Genomic DNA, 21,029 nt, shown 5'->3' with positions numbered 1-21,029 from the left:
CTAGGCAAGGTACAGGACACTGGCACCTTCTAGTTGGAGAACCTGGGAGCTTGACTTTGGGTCTTGCAGGCAGGGAAGGAGTTACCTCTATCAGAGTGAGCGTTCACCTTGGTGTTCATCTGGGTCCTAGGGACTAGATATTGCTCATGCTGACTGGGGCAGGCTTCCCCACTCAGTCACCAATTCAGGAGCCTCTCTGGACAGAGAGACCCGGGAGTCGCATCTCGCCAGCTCTTTGGCTTCCCTTTGGCCATGAAAGTGAAAGAAATTAACTGCCACACTTGCCGCCTCACTGCCTTGCTTCCTTTACTTGGTTCTTGCTGTTTTGTCATTTTGGGTTTGTTTGGTGGTTCTGTTTTGTTTTGTTTTGTTGCCCCTTGTTTTTCTATTGTATTTCCTTTTCTTTATCTAGCTCTCTTTTTAAAAAACTGTACTGAGGATTGAACCTACAGTCTCTGGGTGCCACTGAGTCTTATCACCGGCCGTGTTCTTACTTCTTATTTTGAGACAGGGTCCTAATAAGCCTCCTAAGCCAGCTCTAAACTTGACAGAAGTGCAGCAAGGCAGACATTTTCAGTTCTCCTGTCTCTATCTTCAAAACCCTGGGATTACAGGCTGTGCCTGCTGGTTTTGTTAAGTTGACACAAACCTAGACACATACAGAGTCTTGGGGTCCCTATTGTCATGAAGAGACAGTATGATCATCAGTCTGAAGAGACAGTCTGAGGACAGGAAACCATTTAATTGGGGCTGACTTACAGTTTCAGAGGTTTAGTCCATTATCATCGTGACGGGAAGCTTGGTGGCGTACAGGCAGACAAGGTGCTGGAAAAGGATCCCAGAGTTCTACATCTGGATTGGCACACAGCAGGAAGAGAGACACTAGACCTGGCTTGAGCACTTGAAACCTCAACGCCCACTCCCAGTGACACACTTCCTCCAACAAGGCCACACTGTATGTGGACATTCCCCTGTTCCAGTAGCTGCTTCCAAATTATCATATTTAAAGATGTATACCATCACACTAGACTTGGTTCATGTTTTACTTCCCACATGGGTATTACTTTTTAATTTTTCTTGATATTATATTGTAAACTACTATTATCTCTTAGTGCCAGGGATCAGACCTAGGACATGCTACTAGGTGAGTACTCTACTGACTGAGTCACAGGTGTTATTCATTTTTTATACTTTTGGGAGAGGGGTGTTGAGACAGGGTTTCTTTATGTAACAGCTCAGGCTGTCTGTCCTGGAACTTGCTTTGTAAACCAGGCTAGCCTCAAACTAATAAGTATACTAATACTAATAGGCCAGAGAGTCACCCACCTCCACGGAAGCGTTAGCCCTACCCCCACCTGCCATGGGTGTCTTGGCCTAGCTGTTTGTATCTCAATTTATTTTCAGTTGCTCAGGAAGGAATAAGGGCAGCAGGCATTGCAACAGGGTCTGGCATGGGGGCAGCCTGGTGGCCATAACAATAGCCCGTGTTAAATCGTGCGGGAGCCCAGAGCCAGGGCCTTTGGAGCAGGTACTCTGTGGAAAATGTAGCAGCCATTGTCCTGTGAGCATTGCACCCTCTAATGCCAGCACTTTGCCACGACAGTTACATCCCTAGAAACTGCAAGTTCCTGAAGTGTTAATAATCACAGTCAACAAGCAAAGGGCATTTCAGTGATAAGAAATGCAAGTGAGCTGACTGAGAGCACTCAGTTTTCTATTTGAATGAATACCACAAAAAAAAAAAACCAGAGATGAGTGCAATAGAGCTGGCAGCCCCCCTGGGGACTGCACTTGTCGTCCCCATCCTTCCTTCTCTTGCTTTGATTTCTATGAAAATGCATTTCCAGCGTGTCCTTTCTCCCATCTCTGCCTCTGTTCCTCCTCCTTCCTTTACCTAGGACTCTCCCGTCCTGATAATTAAGTGTTGTCTTCCTCTGCTTCACATGACAGATGATACACAAGCGCAGGGATTTTGTCCACTGTCCTCAGCAGATCCCGAGGGTTCAGAACAGTGTGTCGGGACACTGAGACTGTAGCACAGCCTCACACACATTCCGCTCTCCACCACCAAGCCTCTCATGGCTTCTGTGGAAAGTGCCATTGCTGAAGTGCTGTCTAAAAGAACAGACGGGTTTTCTCTCTAGTGTAACAGATTCTCTTGACTCCTTCCATCACTCCTTCTTAAGAGACAGATCATTGTGACCTGGCTGTTTGTGGGCCAAGAAATTCAGTTTCTAGAGGCAGAGCAGCTTGCTAGGCCTTTTCAGTTGCCAAGCTCCACTTGGCGCTCCCTTAGCATGGGGTTCTATTTTTTACTTTTCTTCTTCCTTTGCCCTGGCTGCCTGCTGTGGTAGAAGCAGGGGAAGACATGCAGAACTGCAAAATCTTCCCGCCAAGTCTTCCTGCTGACCGGCAATGCTCTGGGCTATTTCATGAACTAGCTTTCCTGAACTTGACTGTGTACACTGATACCCGGTGCTATTTAAAAAACACTTGGTGGTACTGAGGCTGACATTTCCCTTGGCAGCTGTCCAAATAGCTCACTGGTTCTGCTACTGGTTCTGCATGGGCTGATCCTCCCCTCGGGTCCTAAACATCAGATGCACTGTCAACTTAGCAGAGACATGAGTTCCAAGACATCAGCCACCAGAAGGTGTAGGGTGGCAGCAGCAAAGACAGTGCTTTTGGAAAAGCTGGCAGCAGAAGGTGCCCTTTCCCCGAACAACACACTTATTAGTTGGCAAGTACCTAAAAGTTACACGTTTTGTTTCTGCACTCTTTGCTGGAGTTTTCTTTGTTCAGTGGGTTTCCAGCATACTAAATTAATTTTTTTTTGGTTTTACGAGACAGGGTTTCTCTGTATTGTTTTGGAGGCTATCGGTCCAGCCCAGCCTCGAACTCACAGAGATCCACCTGCCTCTGCCTCCTGAGTGCTGGGATTAAAGGTGTGCGCCACCAACGCCCGGCTAAATTAATTTTTTAAGGCAGAGTTTCACCAGAGGTAGTGGGCATACCCTTAATCCCAGCACTCAGGAGGAAGAGGTGGCCAGATCTCTGTGAGTTCAAGGTCAGCCTGATTTACAGAGATAGTTCCAGGACAGTCAGAGCTACACAGAGAAACCCTGTCTTGAAAAACAAAACAAAACAAAAGGACAGGGTCTCAATATGTAGTATAAGATGGCTTGGAGTATTTAAAAAGAAAAAAATTTTACTGTTATTTTGGTTTTTTGAGACAAGCTTTTGCTCTGTGGCATAGGTTGGTCTATAATTCTTGGTCCTCCTGCTTCAACTGCCCAAATACAAGGCATGTGCTATCATGTCCAGCTTTTAAAGATTATTGTTTTGGAGGGGGGTGTTTTTGAGACAGGGTTTCTCTGTGGCTTTGGAGGCTGTCCTGGAACTCACTCTGTAGACTAGGCTGACCTTGAACTCACAGAGATCCGCTTGCCTCTGCCTCCCCAGTGCTGGGATTAAAGATGTGTACCACCACCACCACCACCTGGATTAAAGATTATTTTTCAAAAGAACATATTATGTAGTATTTAGATGAAAAATATTTTATGATTTTATCCTATAATTTAATAATGTTCTCAAAATTATAGAAGACTTAAGTCAGTTATATGAAAAGTTAGATTGTGAAAAGAAACTTAGCCATAAGGGTCTAAACTTTCCTTTTTTTTTTAAACAGGGTTTCTCTGAGTAACCCTGGCTGTCCTGGAATCTGCTCTGTAGACCAGGCTGACCTGGAATTCACAGATATTCACCTGCCTCTGCTTTCTAGCTAAACTGTACATTTTAAAACAGATTTTATGCTGGACGGTGGTGGTACACGCCTTTAATCCCAGCACTCAGGAGGCAGAGGCAGGAGGATCTCTGTGAGTTCCAAGACAGTCAAAGCCACACAAAGAAACCCTGCTTTGAAAACAAAACAAAACAAAAACCAGACTTTATGAGAGCCTTTTTAGGTTTAGATTTCACATATGCCTCCCTTCCTGGATTCCCACACTGTCTACACCTGCCCACATCAGTCATTTTCAACAGCCACCAACCTTCATTGCCTCCTTGTCACTTATCAGAGCTCACAGAGAGGAAAGGATCACTCTTGGTGCTGAAGAGCAAGTGGGTTTTTATAGATTTGTAGTGATAGGGTTTATTGTTATCAACGCGATGTGTCTTGGCATGGAGTATGTTTACTGCCCCAAGAGTCCACCATGATTCACCTGTTCCTGCTCAACTCTCCCCACCCTCCTATCCTATCAACTGCTCTTCTAGAATGTCACACAGTGGGAACTGTGGTGCCTGTCCTTTTCAGGTTGACTTCTCTCATTTAGTAACCTCCATTTGAGGTTCTCGTGGCTCAATAGCTCCTTTAACTTTAGCACTGAGTGTCATTCCGCCATCTGGAAGAACCACGGTTTATTTTTTTCATTTACCTACTGAAGGCCATTTTGGTTGCTTCAAGTTTTGACCACCGCAAATGGAGTTGCTATTAACATCCATGCTCAGAGCTCATGGTGTACATTTTACAAGTTACAGTAGTTTTGTTTTAGTTAATCCCTGGTTACCAAAAATAGTAACTGTAAAATTCATCCCAAACAGCAGAGCTGTAAATCCAGTTTCTGCTGTGCTTCCTTCTCAGGCAACCGCACAAATACTGGCCGAGTCAAGACCAGGATTGAAGGACCGCAGCGGAAGTATCTAATCACTTTATCCAGAGTTTATGGTACTTGGCATGATTAGAGTCGGCACCCAGTAAGTACAAGCTCGATGTGGTCACAAAGTCCTTTGGATTAAGTGAGACCATAAAACGTTCTGGAGTTGCTTTAAACCATAAATAGTTTAGGTGTAATTATGACATAAGCCATGAACCAGTGGCTTGCACGGCACTATTCTAGAGGGTGTGATGACTGAATCACATGGTGCCCAGGGTGCTTTAAATTCAGATCCTGGAAGCAAGCAAGCACTGAGTCTGGCAGACAAAAAGAATATATACTCCCTTTGGAGTTGGAGAAGTGGCTCAAATGTTAAGAGCACTGGCTGCTTTTCCAGAGTACCTGGGTTCAATACCCAGCACCCACATGGTGGTTCACAATTGTCTGTAACTTGAGCTTTAGTGAGTCCAATGCTCTTTCCTGCCTAGGAGGACATTGCATTCTTTCGGGGCACATAAATACGCGTGCAGCAATATCAGACAGCTCATAGCCACCTGTGACTTGGCTCCGGGAGCTTCTAACATACCTTGCCTCTGTGAGCACCTGCACTCGTGTGCACACAGCAACACCCAGGTATACATAGCTATAATTAAAATACTAAAAATCAAACAACTATTAAGAATTAAGCTGTTTTCCCCCTCAAGATCTCTATGTGGTCCAGGCTGTCCTCAAACTCAAGGTCCTCCCACCTCAGTGTACACTGGATCTCCTGTTGTCCTCTGTTTCTATTACGCCCTGCCTTCCTCCTCCAGATATGGTGAAAATATCATAGACCTTCTTGCCTTTTTCTCCACCCCTCTCCTCACTGCACAATAAAGAACATCCCTGAGCCCAAGGTTCAACCCTCCACAAGCTGAATTTGACAGTGTCGTGTTTGAAGTGACTCGAACTCCATCTGAAATGATTGAAGCTCTTTGCAAAGACATCTAGAGAAGAAAATCTGTGCTAAATCCAATCCCAGTGACACAAGTGATCTTAAAAACCCATGCTAACCCACACTGGCACAAACTGGCACCTGTTGGAAAGTAAGTGTTCTCAAGCAGTGGTATATCGAGATGTTTGCTTTCTGGAGACAGGCTCACATGTAGCCCAGGCTACTCTTGGCCTCCCTGTGTAGCCAAGGAATATCTTAAACTCTTGACCCTCTTGCCTTCCCCTCCTAGGTGCTGGGATTACAGGTGCCTGCCACCATGCCACATTTGTGGTCTGCCATTCTTAAGGATCAAGTATTCCGGAAGGCCATAAACTCCACATGGGAAGAACCCAGGTCTGTGCCACCAAGAGAACAGAATTCCATCCCGTGGCTCCTTCTCCCACCCTGACCTCTTACACTGGTATGAAGGTTTGTTTCTGAACATTCACAGTAATAAAAGTTTCTGTTGGAGGAAAGAGGGACCTATTTGGAAGTGGGCCTCTGGTGTCTTGTGTGGAAGGCATTGCTTCTCCAGCCTTTCTTAGCTTTTCATTTTCTGGTGATTCCAGAATCAGCCTTTACAGTATCTGTGGATATGCTTTGGCTTAAGGAAACCTCAGAAACAAAGCAATTAGCAACTAGGTATTTCTATAAGGGGGTTATTGTGAAAGTTTTCCATGAAGAGCTCTGGTGACCTGTCAAACTCTCAAAAGACCTTACACACGTTAATTCACAGAGGGTAGATTTACAGACAACTTGGCAGCACATGTTCAGCAGAAGCTCCCAAACCATGTGGGCCCTACTTGCTCCTCAGCATGGAGGCCCAGGGTGGCTGCACATGGGATCATGAGCTCCTGTGATCTCCCCACCACACAGTGGGTGACACTCCTCTCTGGTCTGTCTGACACACTGTTGTTTTCAGATGCTAATGCACCTTAGCATTCTGTCTGGTTCTTAGGAGTCAATCGACTTAACGTATAGCTGGAGGAAGATGCTGGAGACTCTCGTTCAAAATTTGGTACTCAGCTCAAATTCTAAATTCTGTCCTGCTAGGTGATGGTGGCACACACCTTTAATCCCAGCACTTGGGAGGCAGAGGCAGGTGGATCTCTGTGAGTTCAAGGACAGCCTGGTCTACAGAGAGAATTCTGGTGCAGGCATGAAAGCTACAAAGAAACCCTTCCTCAAACCAAAATACAAAAGCAAATAGACAAATAAAAATTCTGTCCTGACTTGACATTAGCAACTCATTTTTAACTGGTTGATAACTATGAAGCTGAACCAAGGTGTTTGCTTGCTTGTTTCAGACAGACTCAGGTAGCCCACCTAGTGTTGAGTAGGTAAAGATACTCCTAAACTCCTAAGCCTCCTGCCTCCACCTCCCAAACGCTGGGTTTATAGGATAAGCCACATTGAGCAAGCACAGTGGTGATTTTTAAAGTTAAAATTAACTATTAAGCCAAAGGTAAAATTTAGCATTTTTTGAGACATGGTCTCATAAGGCTCAGGTTCTCCTCAAACTGGAGATATATATCCAGGTGTGTGTGTGTGTGTGTGTGTGTGTGTGTGTGTGTGTGTGTGTGTGTGTGTGTGTGTGTGTGTGTGTGTACCTGTATGCAAGAGCATGTAGAAGCTAAAGGACAACTTTGGGTGTTCCCCAGTCACTGCCAACTTGTTTTTTGATATAATATTTCTTATTGGTCTGGAACTTGCCAAGTACACCAGGCTGACCAGCCAGTGAGTCCAGGGATCCTGCTATCTCAGCCTCCACAGTTCTGGAATAACAAATACACTCTTCTATGCCTGACTATTTACATGGGTCTTGGAGACTGAACCCATGTCCTCAAGTCTGTGAGTTAAACACTTTTACTACTGAGCAGTTACTCTAGAACTATTTTTATTTGTTGTATTCTATATTATTTGAGGAAGTGTCTTATTATGTAGTCCTGACTAGCCTGGAACTCACAGGGATCAACCCCTCTCTGCCCCTCAACTACTGCAATTAAACTGGTATGCCACAATATCTGTCTTAGTTTTTATTAATTGCAAAAACATTGGGTTTGTAGTTGGCTGTTTTTACTCTTTGTCTCTTTTTATTCTTCTGGGGGTCAGCCACCCAGCTCCCAAATAAATGCACTCAGAGGCTAATTCTTTCTTTCAAATGCCTGGCCTTAGCTTGGTTTACTTCTTGCCAGGTTTTCTTAACTTAAATTATCCCATCAGTCTTTTTGCCTCTGGGCTTTTCCCTTTCTCTATTTCTGTATGCCTTCCTTTACTTCTTACTCCATGGCTTGCTGTATAGCTGGGTGGCTGGATCTTTCTCAGATTTCTCCTCCATTTATCATTTCCTGCCAAGCTATTGACTGTTCAGCTCTTTATTAGACCAAGCGGGTGTTTTAGACAGGCAAAGTAACTCAGTTTCACAGAGTTAAGCAAATGTAACATAAAAGAATGCAATGCATCTTTTCATCATTAAACAAATGTTCCATAGCATAAAAGCGTAACATGTCTTAAAATAATATTTCACAACAGGGTTTTATTATGACATTTCCATGCATGCGTGTAACATACTTAGATCACACCCACCTCTCATTTCCTTTTCTCATTCCACCTCCCTTCTCTCAGATAAAAGAAATCCCCTTAATGATTGTCAGATGAGTGAAATTAAAGATTAGAGTAACAGCAGCTAAGGGCTGAAAGTAGACATTTGCTCATCAAGGTTCAAAGTCCTTCAGAAAGAGCGTCTGTGCTAGAAAGTTGGCCTAGATAAGATCATAACTCTAGGCAGCTCCAGGACCAGATCTCAAAATTTGTAATTTAGTGCTTTTCCATCTCTCCACACCCAGATCTTTCTTTTTGCAGAGCATCAAATTCGTTGATGTTTCAGTGAGAGACAGTTACCTCATGCACAGCTGTGCTCAACAGCTGGAATGGATGCAGCAAGTCCTAACCAGCTCAACTCTGGCCATAGAGATGCAGAGGCCTGTGCTTCTGAGCTGTAGGGTTAGGACAGGCATCTGCCCTTTGCCCTGCATGTTGGGTATAAAGACATAATAATTATTTATGCTTCAGTTTCAAGACACTGTAGAGACAATAAAAAGATCCTAATAGTATTGCCCATTAAACCCCACTTAAAACACTCAACTGCTTTTTTAGCCCCAAATCCCAAAGTCCACATTCCACCACCAAGCTCATAGTCAAGCCTGTCACAGCAATACTCCACTCCTGGTATAATCTTCTATCTTAGTCAGTGTTCTCTTCATGTGAAGAAACACCATGACCATGGCAACTCTTATGAAAGAAGGCATTTGATTGGAGCTTGCTTACAGTTTCAGAGGTCTGGTCCATTATCGTGGTACTGGGAAGATAGCAGAAAATTCTACATCTAGATACACAAGAAGCAGGAAGAGAGACACTGGGCCTGGCTTGGGCTTTTGAAAACTGGAAGCCCACCCCCAGTGACACAGTTCCTTTAACAAAGTCACAGGTCCCATTCTTTCTCAAGTAGTGCCACTCTCTGACAACTAAGCATTCAAATACATGAGAGCATATGGGGACTATGTTTATTCAAACCACCACAAGGAACTATTGTGGGATAGTTGTACACTGTGTGAAGATGTGCTATTGTGATCGGTGTAATAAAACAGCTGAACAGCCAGTAGCTGGCAGGAGAGGTTAGGCAGGACTTCCAGGGGGAGAGAGAACTCTGGGAAGAAAAAAGGAAGACTCGGAGCAAGTCGGATGTGCCGTGGGTAACCAAGCCATGTGGCAGAACACAGATTAATAAAAGCAGGTTAATTTTAGTTATAAGAGCTAGTTGGGGAAAAGCTAACTAGGAAAAAATGGGGCACATATTTCCACATAAGACTTGAGAAACCTGGGATAAAAAAAGGACATGGCTTCCTAGTAACTCAGTGCCTGTGGCATACAGAGGCATGGCCCTTTAAGATGCCCTGCTGTAGAGAGAACACTTAAGCAGCCAGAGCACTGAGTAAAAACAGCATTCTAAATAAAGTGCCTGCTGCAGTGTGGCCCACCGACTTCCCAGAACAGGGGTAGTTAAACTCAGCTCCTGGTTAAACTCAGCTCCTGGTTAAACGCAGCTCCTGGTTAAATGCAGCACCTGGCCGGAGCCTACAGGTGTAAGGCTCAGCTCTCATGGACCTGAGTTGGGCGGAGTCAGCCATCAGCATAGAGAGCCACTTGGCAGATGGCATGACTTGGCTCAAGCAGTCAGAAAAACGCTGCAGACATACAGAAAGTCAGGTCCAGACTGAGAAAAACCTCTGAACAGATATAGTATGCTCAAAAATGTACTAAGATGATAAAGAAAGAAAAGAAAATGAATATATACAGTCATAAAAAGAGTTTAAAATAATAAAATAGTCTTTTAAAAAGTAAAATAATATACAAAAATAAGCCATGTAAGGATGGAAAATATAATACAGGAGTCTCTGTCATCATTTGCGGGCTGGCGGTCCCATAAAGGAAAATCCAACTATATAGGTTGGCTTTCCACTCTGAGGTCCAATTGTTTCTGTCCCCCAAATGCTGGACTAAAGGCATGCACCTAGCCTGATTATTTTATTTTATTTTATTTTTAAACAGGGTTTCTTTGTGTAACAAACAGCCTTGGCTGTCCTGGAACTCACTCCGTAGACCGGGCTGACCTTGAATTTAAAGAAATCTGCCTGCCTCTGCCTCCTGAGTGCTGGGATTAAAGGTATGAGCCACCACCGACCAGTCTGGTTTTTTTTTTTTCATCAACGCCTGCTAAGGTTTTTGAGAAAGGACTTCATGTAATCTAACCCGGCACCAAGCTTAGTAAGTAGTAAAAGATGACCTCTTCTCTCTAATTCTTCTGCCTCTACCTCCCAAGTGCTAGGATTGTAGGTGCATGCCACTACACTCAGCTTGCTTTTCTGGTATGTTTGATATTTAGACTTATGGTGCTTTGATTTATAAATGGGTTATTTAATTTTCAAATTTTCAGATAATCCAATGTCTAGGTTTTCCCAACATTTTTCTGTTATTGATTTTAAATACAATTTTGTTATGGTTAAAGAGTGCACATGCTTTGTATGCGTTTAATCCTTGCAAACCTGTCCCAGTTTATATCACGGTCCCGAATACGATCAATCTTGTTGAATATTTAATGTGTACTTGAAGCAAATGTATTCTTCTGTAGAGTAGAATGTTCCCCACCTGTCAATCAGTGGCTGTGGCCATGACATCCTGGGGTTTTCTACATCTGCTGACTCTCTCTGCTTGTCCATCAGCTGCTGAAAGAAAAGTGTTGAGATGCCCAAACAGAATGAGGGAGTGCCGAGTTTCCCTTTTAGATATGTGTCTCCCCCTCTCTCACTCTCCCCTCTCTTTCTCTCACCCCTCTTCTGATTTCTCTCCACCTCCCTCTTTGATACAGTCTCACCCTGTAACCAGGTTGGCCTGGAACTTACTATGTAGGATATATCGTCTCCTGATGATCCTCCTGCCTAAACCTCCCTTGTGCCATGAACAACCTGGTTTCTTTTGTGTTTTGGGATACTTTTTGGGGTGCACTGGCTTATCTTCCTGGTAAGTCAGTGATTTGTTCTTTTCATCTTTTTCTAGTACCAATTCTGACATCTTACTATGGTTTAGTTATCTGGTTTTCTTTTCTCTTCTTTTTTCCCTTCTTTCTTTCTTTTTTTTCTCTTTCTTTCCTTTGAGATATGGTTATATGTAGCCCTGGCTGTCCTGAAACTCACTCTATAGACTAAGCTGGTTTCAAACTCAGCGATCTGCCTGCCTCTGTCTCCTGAGTTCAAAGGCGTGTGCCACCACTGCCCAGCCTGGTTTCCATTTGATTGGCATTTGTTTATTTTTCACCGAGTGGGTTTTGTCCACTCCTCTGTGTCTCTCAGTGCAGCTTCCAGTTTGCATGTCTCTCGTGCTGAGTACGTTGCACACCCATTTGTATGCTGTGTGGATTGTCCTCACGCCATCAGCCCATCTTTCTGTCTGAGAAATCACCATGGAGTCTTACTATGTTTCCTAAGTTGGCCTCAAATTCCCCATTTTCCTATCTCAGGAGTTACAAGTCTGTTGTAGCTCAGCCTGGCTACTCTTTCAGACTTTAAAAGATTCCTATATTGTGTGTGTGCATATTGAATAAACGTGATTTTGTATACCTATGTGTGCACACAGAGGCCAGAGAAGGACATCGAGCATCCTGTTCTGCCACTCTCTACCCTATTCTCTTGAGACTAGGTCTCTCACTGAACCTTGAGCTAGGCTGGTGGCCAGTAAACCCCAGCCATCCTCCTGTCTCAGTCCCCTCCTCTGGCCCAGCACTGGGGTCACAGGTTTCCATGACCATAGGCTGCTAACTGCTGAGCCATCTCCCTAGACCTGTATTTTCACATTTTAAAATGGTGCTTTGATTATTCTAGTTCCACATTTAAGTTTTAATTTATACTATATACTTTATTTAAAATTTTATTAGAATTTATTTCTTGTATGTGTGGGTGTTTTCATGTGTGTATATGTGCCATGTATATGCTTGATGCCTTCAATGGTCAGAAGAAGGCATCTGACCCCCTGGAACTGAGGCTTAGGTCAGCTGCAAACCATGAGATGCTAGGAACTGAATTTGGGTACTCATGAACCATAGCAAGTACTCTTAGCCACAAAGCTATCTCTCTAGACCTAGTTTTCTTTTTTTTTTTGTCTTTCTGTCTTTCTTTCTTTCTAATTACATCTCATTTAAATTTTAAAAGTTTATATATTTAAAAAATTGTGTGTGTGTGTGTGTGAGAGAGAGAGAGAGAGAGAGAGAGAGAGAGAGAGAGAGAGAGAGAGAGAGAGAGAGAGAGAGAGACATGGATACTGAAGACCAGAAGAGGGCATCAAATTGTCTGAAGCTGGAGTTATGAGCAGTTGTGAGCCACCACAAGTGATCTACCAGAGGAGCTGGGTTTGACTTTTCAGTACCCACATGGTGGACTCTAGTTCCAGGGAATCCAATGCCCTCCTTCTAGCTACCAGATATGCATGTGGTGTACAGACATATATTCAGACAAACCACCCATACACATAAAATAGATTTTTTTAATTCTGAGACAGAGCCTTACTATATAGCCCAAGCTGGCCTTGAACTCACAGCAACCCTTAGTGTAGCTGCAGTTTCTTCTTGTCCTGCCAGGCCTTGTCGCCACTCTTCAGCCCCACATAAGCACATGGATGCTATATTATTCAACTGTTGACCATTGGCTAGGGCTTCTTAATGGCTAGTCTGTCTTAATTATTAACCCATAACTACTAATCTATGTATTTCTACATGGTCTGATCTTACCAGAGAACACCTGGGGAGTCCTATCCTCCCAGTCTCTACATGGCGTCTTTTGCAGTATCCCTCTGCCTACCTTTCCCAGAATTCTCCTCATCTCCTAGTCCCGCCTATCTTCCTGCCTCTATTGGCTATTGGCCAGTGTTTTACTCACCAACCAGTAAGAGAAACACACGTACAGAAGGACATTCCCCATCACCTTATACTTTAGTTGTCTGGGTGCTGGGCTTGCACATGCACACACCACTACTCCTGGTTAGAAAGCCATTCTTTTTCATGATTTACTTACTTATGTATTCTATGTATATGAGTGCTCAGTCTTTATGCAAGCCAGAAGAGATAATCAGCTTCCATTACAGATGGTCATGAGCTAACATGTATTTGCTGGAAATTGAACCAGGACACTGGAAGAACAGCCGGCGCTCTGAACAACTGAGCCGTCTGCCGTCTGCCCTGCCCCTAGAACACCATTCTTACTTTAATCTAGGGCACATATCCCAAATATTGCATCCTAAGGTTACTTAATATTTTCACCTATACACAGAGTAAAGAGATTAAAAGCATTTTCTTTTCTTGTCCCTGCGTCTCCTGATTTATTGAGAAGTTATTCTTGTATATACTATAACATCAGAATCTAACTTTATCTTTTTCGAAACGATTATTTGGTTGCCTCAGCACTGTTTATTGAAAAACTGGGTTTTTTCTCCACTGACAGGAGCTCCAGTGAATGTCCATAGGGCCTGCGCCCTAACTGCATAGAGCCTACTCCCTAAATAGGTTCTTTCCTATGATCAGTCTGTGAGTGTGTCAGAGATATATTGTTCTAATTCAAGGGACTATGAACTATACTTTAATATTTGTCACAGCTAGTTTCTCATGTAGTTTTTCAGTGTCCTGTCTGTTCTTGCATATTTACTTTTTCTGCATGGTTTAGCATAAACTTGTCTAGCTCCAAAAAACAATAAGCTTTGTTGGCATTTCCATTGGGATTGTCTTACCAAAACCAAAAAATCAAAATCAAAACCCCTCCCCCTACAAAAAACAAAACCAAACAAAATAAACAAAAGCCTCATTAACAAAGTACCTTGGGGAGAACTACATCTTTATGCTGCCAGTCCTCTTATGTAAAGACGAATGACATCATCCTCCACATTCCACTTTAACTCTTTTGAGGAGTTTTTAAAGTGTTTTCCTCATAGTGGTTTTATATGTTTCTGGATTTCATTTACTCTGGGATAGTTTATCTTTTCTGTTGCTGCGACAAATGGATTTTTTTCTATGGTTTTACTGACTAGCTGGCTGTTGTTTCTGTGTGCGGAAGCTGTTTACATGTTTATTTATTGTGGCATACAGACTGTTGGCTTGCTGAATTGTTTTATTGCTTGAGTCAGTTTTATTATTTGCTATTTAGAATTTTGCAAATCTATGATCTTGTCAAATGGTTTAGCCTCTTTGCATTCCTTAGCTTTGTGTCTGTTGCTTCCCCCTTTTTGTTTAACTGCATTGCTTATGCTTCCAGAAGAACTTTCAGGTGGCTGTTTCTAATTACTTCTAATTCTAGAAGTAATACTCTTGGGCCAGGCTGCGGTGGCACACTCCTTTAAGACTCATCAACCTGAGCAGGAATAATATTAACAAAGAGGAGGCTTTTTGTTTCTGGCACCAGGTCCACATCTGAGACTTGGGATTCTCCAGGGATGACCCCTGAGCTCTTGTTAGTTTTTTGGGGTCAAGTTAACACATACCCTGCCTACATATAGGCAGAGCTTAACTTTTTTTTGTTTGTTTGTTTTTGTTTTTCAAGGCAGAGTTTTTCTGTGCAATAACTCTGGCTGTCCTGGAACTCACTTTGTAGACCAGGCCATCCTAGAACTCACAGAGATCCGCCTGCCTCTGCCTCTGGAGTGCTGGGATTAAAGGTGTGCGCCACCATGCCTGGCTAAAGAGCATAACTTTTATAACAGATGTCCTATAGATGCCTCAGAAATGAGCAAGCAAACATTTTCCTGCAGAAGCAGACCAGTGGTTAGCCTTGTAAGCTATTATCTTAAAGAAGAGCAGAGGCAGTCAGAAACTTACAGGACTGGGCAGTTTCAAGAATAGCCCAAATAATCTTGGAAGCCATCCATCTTGGGCAAGTTAGATGACAGGGTACATTTTAGAAGCTAGAAACCTACAAGTTAAAACAATTTTCTCATGAATCTCTTAAATACAGCAGTCTTCAATCTTAAACATAATATTAACCATTGTAACACATGCACACTCACTGTCTTAGTCACTGTTCCATTGCTGCGAAGAGACAGCATGACCAAGGCAAGTCTTATCAAAGAAAGCATGTAGTTAGGGGCTTGTATAAGTTCAGGTGGCTAGTCCATGGTCATCAGGGCAGGAAGCAGATGCACACAGCCCTGGAGCAGGAGCTGAGAGCTTCCAACCTGATCCACAGGCAACGGGAACACAGACACACTGGGCCTGGCATGGGCTTTTGAAACCTCAAAGTCCCCTCCCGGTGACACTCCCAGTATCCAACTATGAAGAGTATTTACAATGACCACTGTTATCAACTGCATCTGGCCCGTCCTGCTGCTGTGTTTTCACTATCACTGTGTTACAGAGATGTTTTTTTAACTTTAACCTATACTTCCTCTTTTGGTCATCAGTCCTTAGTAGGGACCTTTACATTTCTACTGTTAACATTTATGCATGTTTGTTTTTAATATTTTATTGTTACTTTTAATTACCTGTATGTGTGTTCGTCTGTGCGTGTGTGTGCATGTGAGTGTAGTGCCTGAGGAGACCGGAAGAGGATGCTGGGTCTTCTGAAGGCAGCCATCAAAGGTTAGGAGCTGCCTGAAGTGGGTGCTGGGAGCTGAACTCCGGTTCTTCAGAAGAGCAGTAAATACTCTTACCCACCGATCCACCTCTCCAGCCTCTGGCTATTCCTTTTAGTTGTTAATAATTTCCAGGTTTATTACACCATGAGCAAAGACTTTTGGTTGTAATATTTCTGTTGAGATTTTCCTTGTAACTTGATTAGTAATTTCCTGAACAATCCCTGTCATTTTTGTCCTATTAGCTTTTGCTTTTATTTTCTTGAGAAGTATTTTCAGCCCAGTGGGGTCTTTAGATGCTGTTGTTTAGCTCTCCATTTGTTGTCAGCTCACTGACTTGCCATGTTCTGGGTGCTGTGTTAAAGCCTCCCATAGCTGCTGAGCTCTTAGTGCACATCATCTCGTCACCGCTTTGAAAGAGTCGTCCTTTCCCATTATTTGGTGTGATTCAGGCTAGAAGCAACTTCTTTGAGATTTATAATTTTTAGCTTTGAGAAGTGCATTATCCGCCTCCTGGAGATTTTTTTTTCCCCACACTTCATCCAATGTACACTGGATAATACTTTTTTCCTTATCTATTTGACTTTTCTGTCATTTCTCATTATATTAGTTCACTAAGGCATTCTACATGTTAAGTTCCAACTGTATCAGACAAGACTCTGCACAGTCACGAGCTGGCAGCCATTTGGACAGTCAGAGGGAGCGCCCTCTGGTGGCTCCCTCACAAGACTTGACTTCCTCACCAGCTCCTGACTTTTGATTTCATGGGGTATACTTTCTCTGTAAGACACACGGGCTTTGTCAACTGCCAGAACGTCGTGTGGTGGCATCATAAGGTTGATGAGTGGTAAGTACGTGTCAGGTGACTCCAGAGCTGTCTGTGTTCATATTTTACACATGTATTTATACTCTAGATTGCTAGAGATCAGTTCAAATTATTCATTTTAAAATTTCACTCTTCCACCAGGTCGTGGTGCATGCCTTTAATCCCAGCAGAGGCAGGTGGATCTCTGTGAGTTTGAGGCCAGCCTGGTCTACAGATCAAGTGCCAGGACAGGCTTGAAAGCTACACAGAAAATCCTGTCTCAAAAACCAAACTAAAAAAAAAATTCACTTTTCCCAATGTAATTATTGAGACTCTTTTGTGCTTTTGTTTATTTGTTTGGGTTTTTTGTTTTTTTTCTTCCTTCAAGCACAGCCTGAAATCTATCAGGAGGAGATGCTAAGAAGAAAACAATGGCTTCATCTTCTACTCAGGTGAACATTCCAGCTTTCCTTTGACAGAATGACCTCATTTTCATGCTTCCCTCCAAGGATGAGAAGGCCCAGGCTGCCCATCTCTAGGGCTGGGCCAGGATCTGCCATCAGACCGCACTCAACACTGGAGGGACAGGCCCCTGACACAGAGCATGGTTTACCCCAGAGCAGTTCAGAACAGAGATTTCAGATCTCTACACAGCCAGAAATACATGTGTGATGTACCCAGTTTGGAAGGGCGCTGTAGTTTGCCCTGTGGTTGCTGCAACAACCTTCCAGCCAGCCTGTCTCCTGCTGCCGAGCTGCACAAAACTCTTTGTGAGGACACAGGCAAGAAAATCGTGGCACAAATCACTCATCTGTAACTGTCCCCACAGGCAAAATGACTTCTCCTGTCCTCTGGGACTGTGTGGTCTGTTGGTGTAACTTCAGTGCAGATTCTTAGATGTACCTCAATTCCACCTGGAGAGGCCAGAAACCAGGTCTACCGCTTACTGCAAACCTCATCATTATGAAAGTCCCCCACAAGGGGGCACTGTGTCAGAGCCTCTCTCTGAGATTTAAACTGGAGTCATTCTTGCGGGCATCAGCTCAGGAAAAAGCTGAGCATCAACTTTTCTGAAAGACTCTTTCAAAAATGTTAACTCATTTCCCTTATATGTATGAGAGAGGGTTTTTTTGCATGCATGTTTGTGAACCACATGTGTGCCTGGTGTAGGTAAAGCCAGAAGGGAGCACTGTCTTCTGGAACTGGAGGTACACACAGTTGTTAGCCATCATGTGGATGCTAAGAATTGAACCTGGGTCCTCTGCTCTTAACCACTGAGCCATCTCTCCAGCCCTTATCAAAGAATCTTATCAGAGGCAGGTACTTTATTGAGATAACCGCCTCTGTAATAGTCTGAACTCTTCATAGTTTAATACAGCTCTTGTGCTTGGACCCACCAGCATCGGTGAATCCAGACGGTCGTTTGAGAACTTTATTCAGGGTCTGAGAGGGACGGGACAAAGAGGAAGGCCAGCATGGTTCTGTGCCACTCACGAGCACACAGTAGGGCATGTCAAGTGCTAAAGTCGAGCTTAGACAGACACACGAGTCCTTTGTCTGGGTTATCTTCCTTTGTGAATATCATGTCTGTTCCTAAGCTACACACTCATGAAAGCTGAATATTGAGATAGAATCCCACACAACCATTTCTCCGGGATCCTTTCTCAGACTACGTCAGATTACACAAGCATTCAAGGAGGTGACTAGAAATGGCACCGAGCACCCCACAGTGGGTGTCCTCTCTCTCTCTCTCTCTCTCTCTCTCTCTCTCTCTCTCTCTCTCTCTCTCTCTCTCTCTCTCTCTCTCTCTCTCTCTCTCTCTCTCTCTCTCTCTCTCTCTCTCTCTCTCTCTCTCTCTCTCTCTCTCCCCCTCTGTTTGTTTTCTTGAGACAATGTTTCTAAGGTTTCTCTGTGTATCCCTGACTATCTACCCAGCTCTGCCTCCTAAGTGCTAAGATTAAAGGCACCACTAGGCTTTTTTTTTCAGTCTAAGAGTCTAAAAGCTTCATATGTAAGTCTAAGCTTCCTTTGTAATTCCAGAATCCAGGAAGATATTTTCTTCCTTAAGGAAGAAACAAGATATCTGGATGGAGTTTCATTACCAGTCAAAAGCTGTGAACTGACTGACATTTTATGCATCCCATCAGCTGTGCTTCCAGTCTAGTGAGCTTGGAGAGCAGGGCTGTGTCAGGCAGAGCCAGCTCCAGCAGGTCTGCTGACTGGCTCAGTCAAGGGCAATGTCCAAGTCCAGCAGGCACGTGGATACAGGAAGAACCCAGGTGATTAGCTTGGACTGGATGCTGACGACTCGCTCACAGGCGCCCACACTTTCTGTTCCCATGGGCATTGTTCTGTTCCTTGCCAAGCCCAGATTGTGAAGCAATCAGTGGCGAGATAGGCGGTGCTGTTCTCTTATAGTAGGGCCGCACCAGTGCTGTAACAGGTTTATTGCTGGCCACATTATGAGCACAGGAGACAGCAATTGCTCCAACTGACTGCAAATGGGCGTTGGGTGTTAGGGCTGGTAGCCCTGTACAGTGGAGTCCTTGACTGGAATTTTTTTCATGTTTGCCTATTCAGTGTCTGATATCTGGCCATGCTCAATGAGTCTTAGCTTTTCAAATGTCGGTCCTCTTATTTAGCATGGAGTACAGTTCTCAGTCTCTCTTCTCTGGGCATTCATTCCCTTTCTCCGTGTTTGTTGATCAGCTAAAGAAACTCTTAATTTACACCAAGTCTCCTCTGGACTCCAGACTCCTGTGGAAGCTGTGTGGTCAACATACCCAATCAAGTATCTCACTGACAACTGGACTTTGAATGTACAAGGCAAGTTGTGAATTGCCCCGGCAAACTGTTGTTGCTGGCATCTTCCTTGTCTCAGATGCCAGCTGCTTCAGTTTACCAGACCACTGTCTTTGGGGTTGTCCTTACCACTCCTGCGCGTGTGCAAATCCAAGACCCAAGGCGCCAGGAGGATCTTGCTTGCTCTACCTTCAAGGCAGGTCCTAAGGCCTGGCTTCTTCTTGCCCTTGTTCCCAACAGTCTCCTATCAGCAACTCAAGTCACCCCATGCTACATCTCAGGTCTGTTCCAAAGGTTTCCAGGCCTGTGTTGAAATGACCCCATCATAATCATGACCTGTACCCACTTACCTGTTTGTTCTCTGCGTGGCTTCTCTCCCTCTAATGTCACAGGACCAGGTGGACAGTCCCTGCTGTCAAGTGGTGGCTCTTACTCTTCCGCTAGTTGGATGCTCCTTCCCAAGCATGCAGGGCAGCCTAACTCCATATCATCACCCTAGGGTGGCTGATGTGTGATGGTGCCTTCCCCAGCACTATCCATTTGTGTGTGTGCCAAATGCCATCTCCAAATGCCAGCTCCGTGATGAAGAGATTGTGTACTTGCTGCCACATCCCAGGGGATGAAGTGGTGCCCAAAAGATTCTATTGACTGGGGGAGCCAGTGAAGTTCCTCCTGCTACCTGAGAAGAAAGAAAAACCCATGGTAAATTTAAAAGAATTCCCTTTTCCTCACCCACCACTAGCTTTATTAAGGTGTAACTGACAGAATGTTATAGTCTATAAAATGATATCTTGATATGTACACATGTGAAATGGTTACCACAATAAAGCCCAGGCTGGTCGTGAATTTTTTACATAATCCAGGCTGACCTCAAACTCAAAAAAACCACTTGTCTCAGCCTCATGAGTTCTGGAATTACAAGTGTGACTCACCATGCTTGACGTGTGTGTGTGTGTGTGTGTGTAAAATTTAGAATCAAATCTCAATGGTTGTGGTGGTTTGAATGAAAATGACCCCCATGTACTCACAGGGAGTACATTACTGGAGGTGTGACCTTGCTGGAGTAGGTGTGGCCTTATAGGATGAAGTGTGTCCTCATAGGAGGAAGGGGGTGGGATTTGAGGTTTCAGAAGCTCAAGCCAGGCCCATTGTCTCACATTCTCTTCCTGCTGCCTTTGAATCTGGATGTAAAACTCCCAGCTACTTCTCCACCACCATGTCTGCCTACATGCTACCATGCTTCCTGCCATGAAAATAATGAACTAAACTTCTGAACTATAATTCAGCCCCAATTAAATGTTTTCCTTTATAAGAGTAACTGTGGTCATGGTGTTTCTTCACAGCAAATAAAAACCCTAACTAAAACAGTGGTTTTCAAATACCCAACACATTACATTAACCATAGTTACAATGCTATAAGCAAATTGCTATAACTCAGTCCTGCTAGTCAAGACTATATCCTGGAAACTATATGCTGGGCTGGAGATAGTGTTTAATGACTAAAGGGTATTGCAGAATATTTGTTTACACTGTGAAGATGTGTTTTTGTCAAGACCTTCTGATTGGCTTAATAAAGAGCTAAATGGCCAATACCTAGCAGGAAGAGATTAGGCAGAATTTCTAGGGACATAAAGGA

At 43.8% G+C, this 21,029-nt stretch overlaps 1 long non-coding RNA gene across 1 annotated transcript; it reads right to left on the bottom strand.

The window, feature by feature from the left end:
- Window positions 1-10,342: 10,342 nt before the first annotated feature.
- On the bottom strand, window positions 10,343-20,068 carry LOC121143744. Its single transcript, XR_005881064.1, has 3 exons — window positions 19,744-20,068; window positions 15,035-15,128; window positions 10,343-10,904 (listed from the first exon to the last, which is right to left on the bottom strand). It is a non-coding gene; the product is annotated as an uncharacterized LOC121143744 (long non-coding RNA).
- Window positions 20,069-21,029: the final 961 nt, after the last annotated feature.

The sequence above is a fragment of the Mesocricetus auratus genome, unplaced genomic scaffold (assembly GCF_017639785.1).
Source record: "Mesocricetus auratus isolate SY011 unplaced genomic scaffold, BCM_Maur_2.0 Super-Scaffold_100013, whole genome shotgun sequence".
NCBI classification, from domain to species: Eukaryota; Metazoa; Chordata; class Mammalia; order Rodentia; family Cricetidae; genus Mesocricetus; species Mesocricetus auratus.
Note: the sequence above shows the minus strand (reverse complement) of the source record. Positions and strands in the feature narration are given on the sequence as shown.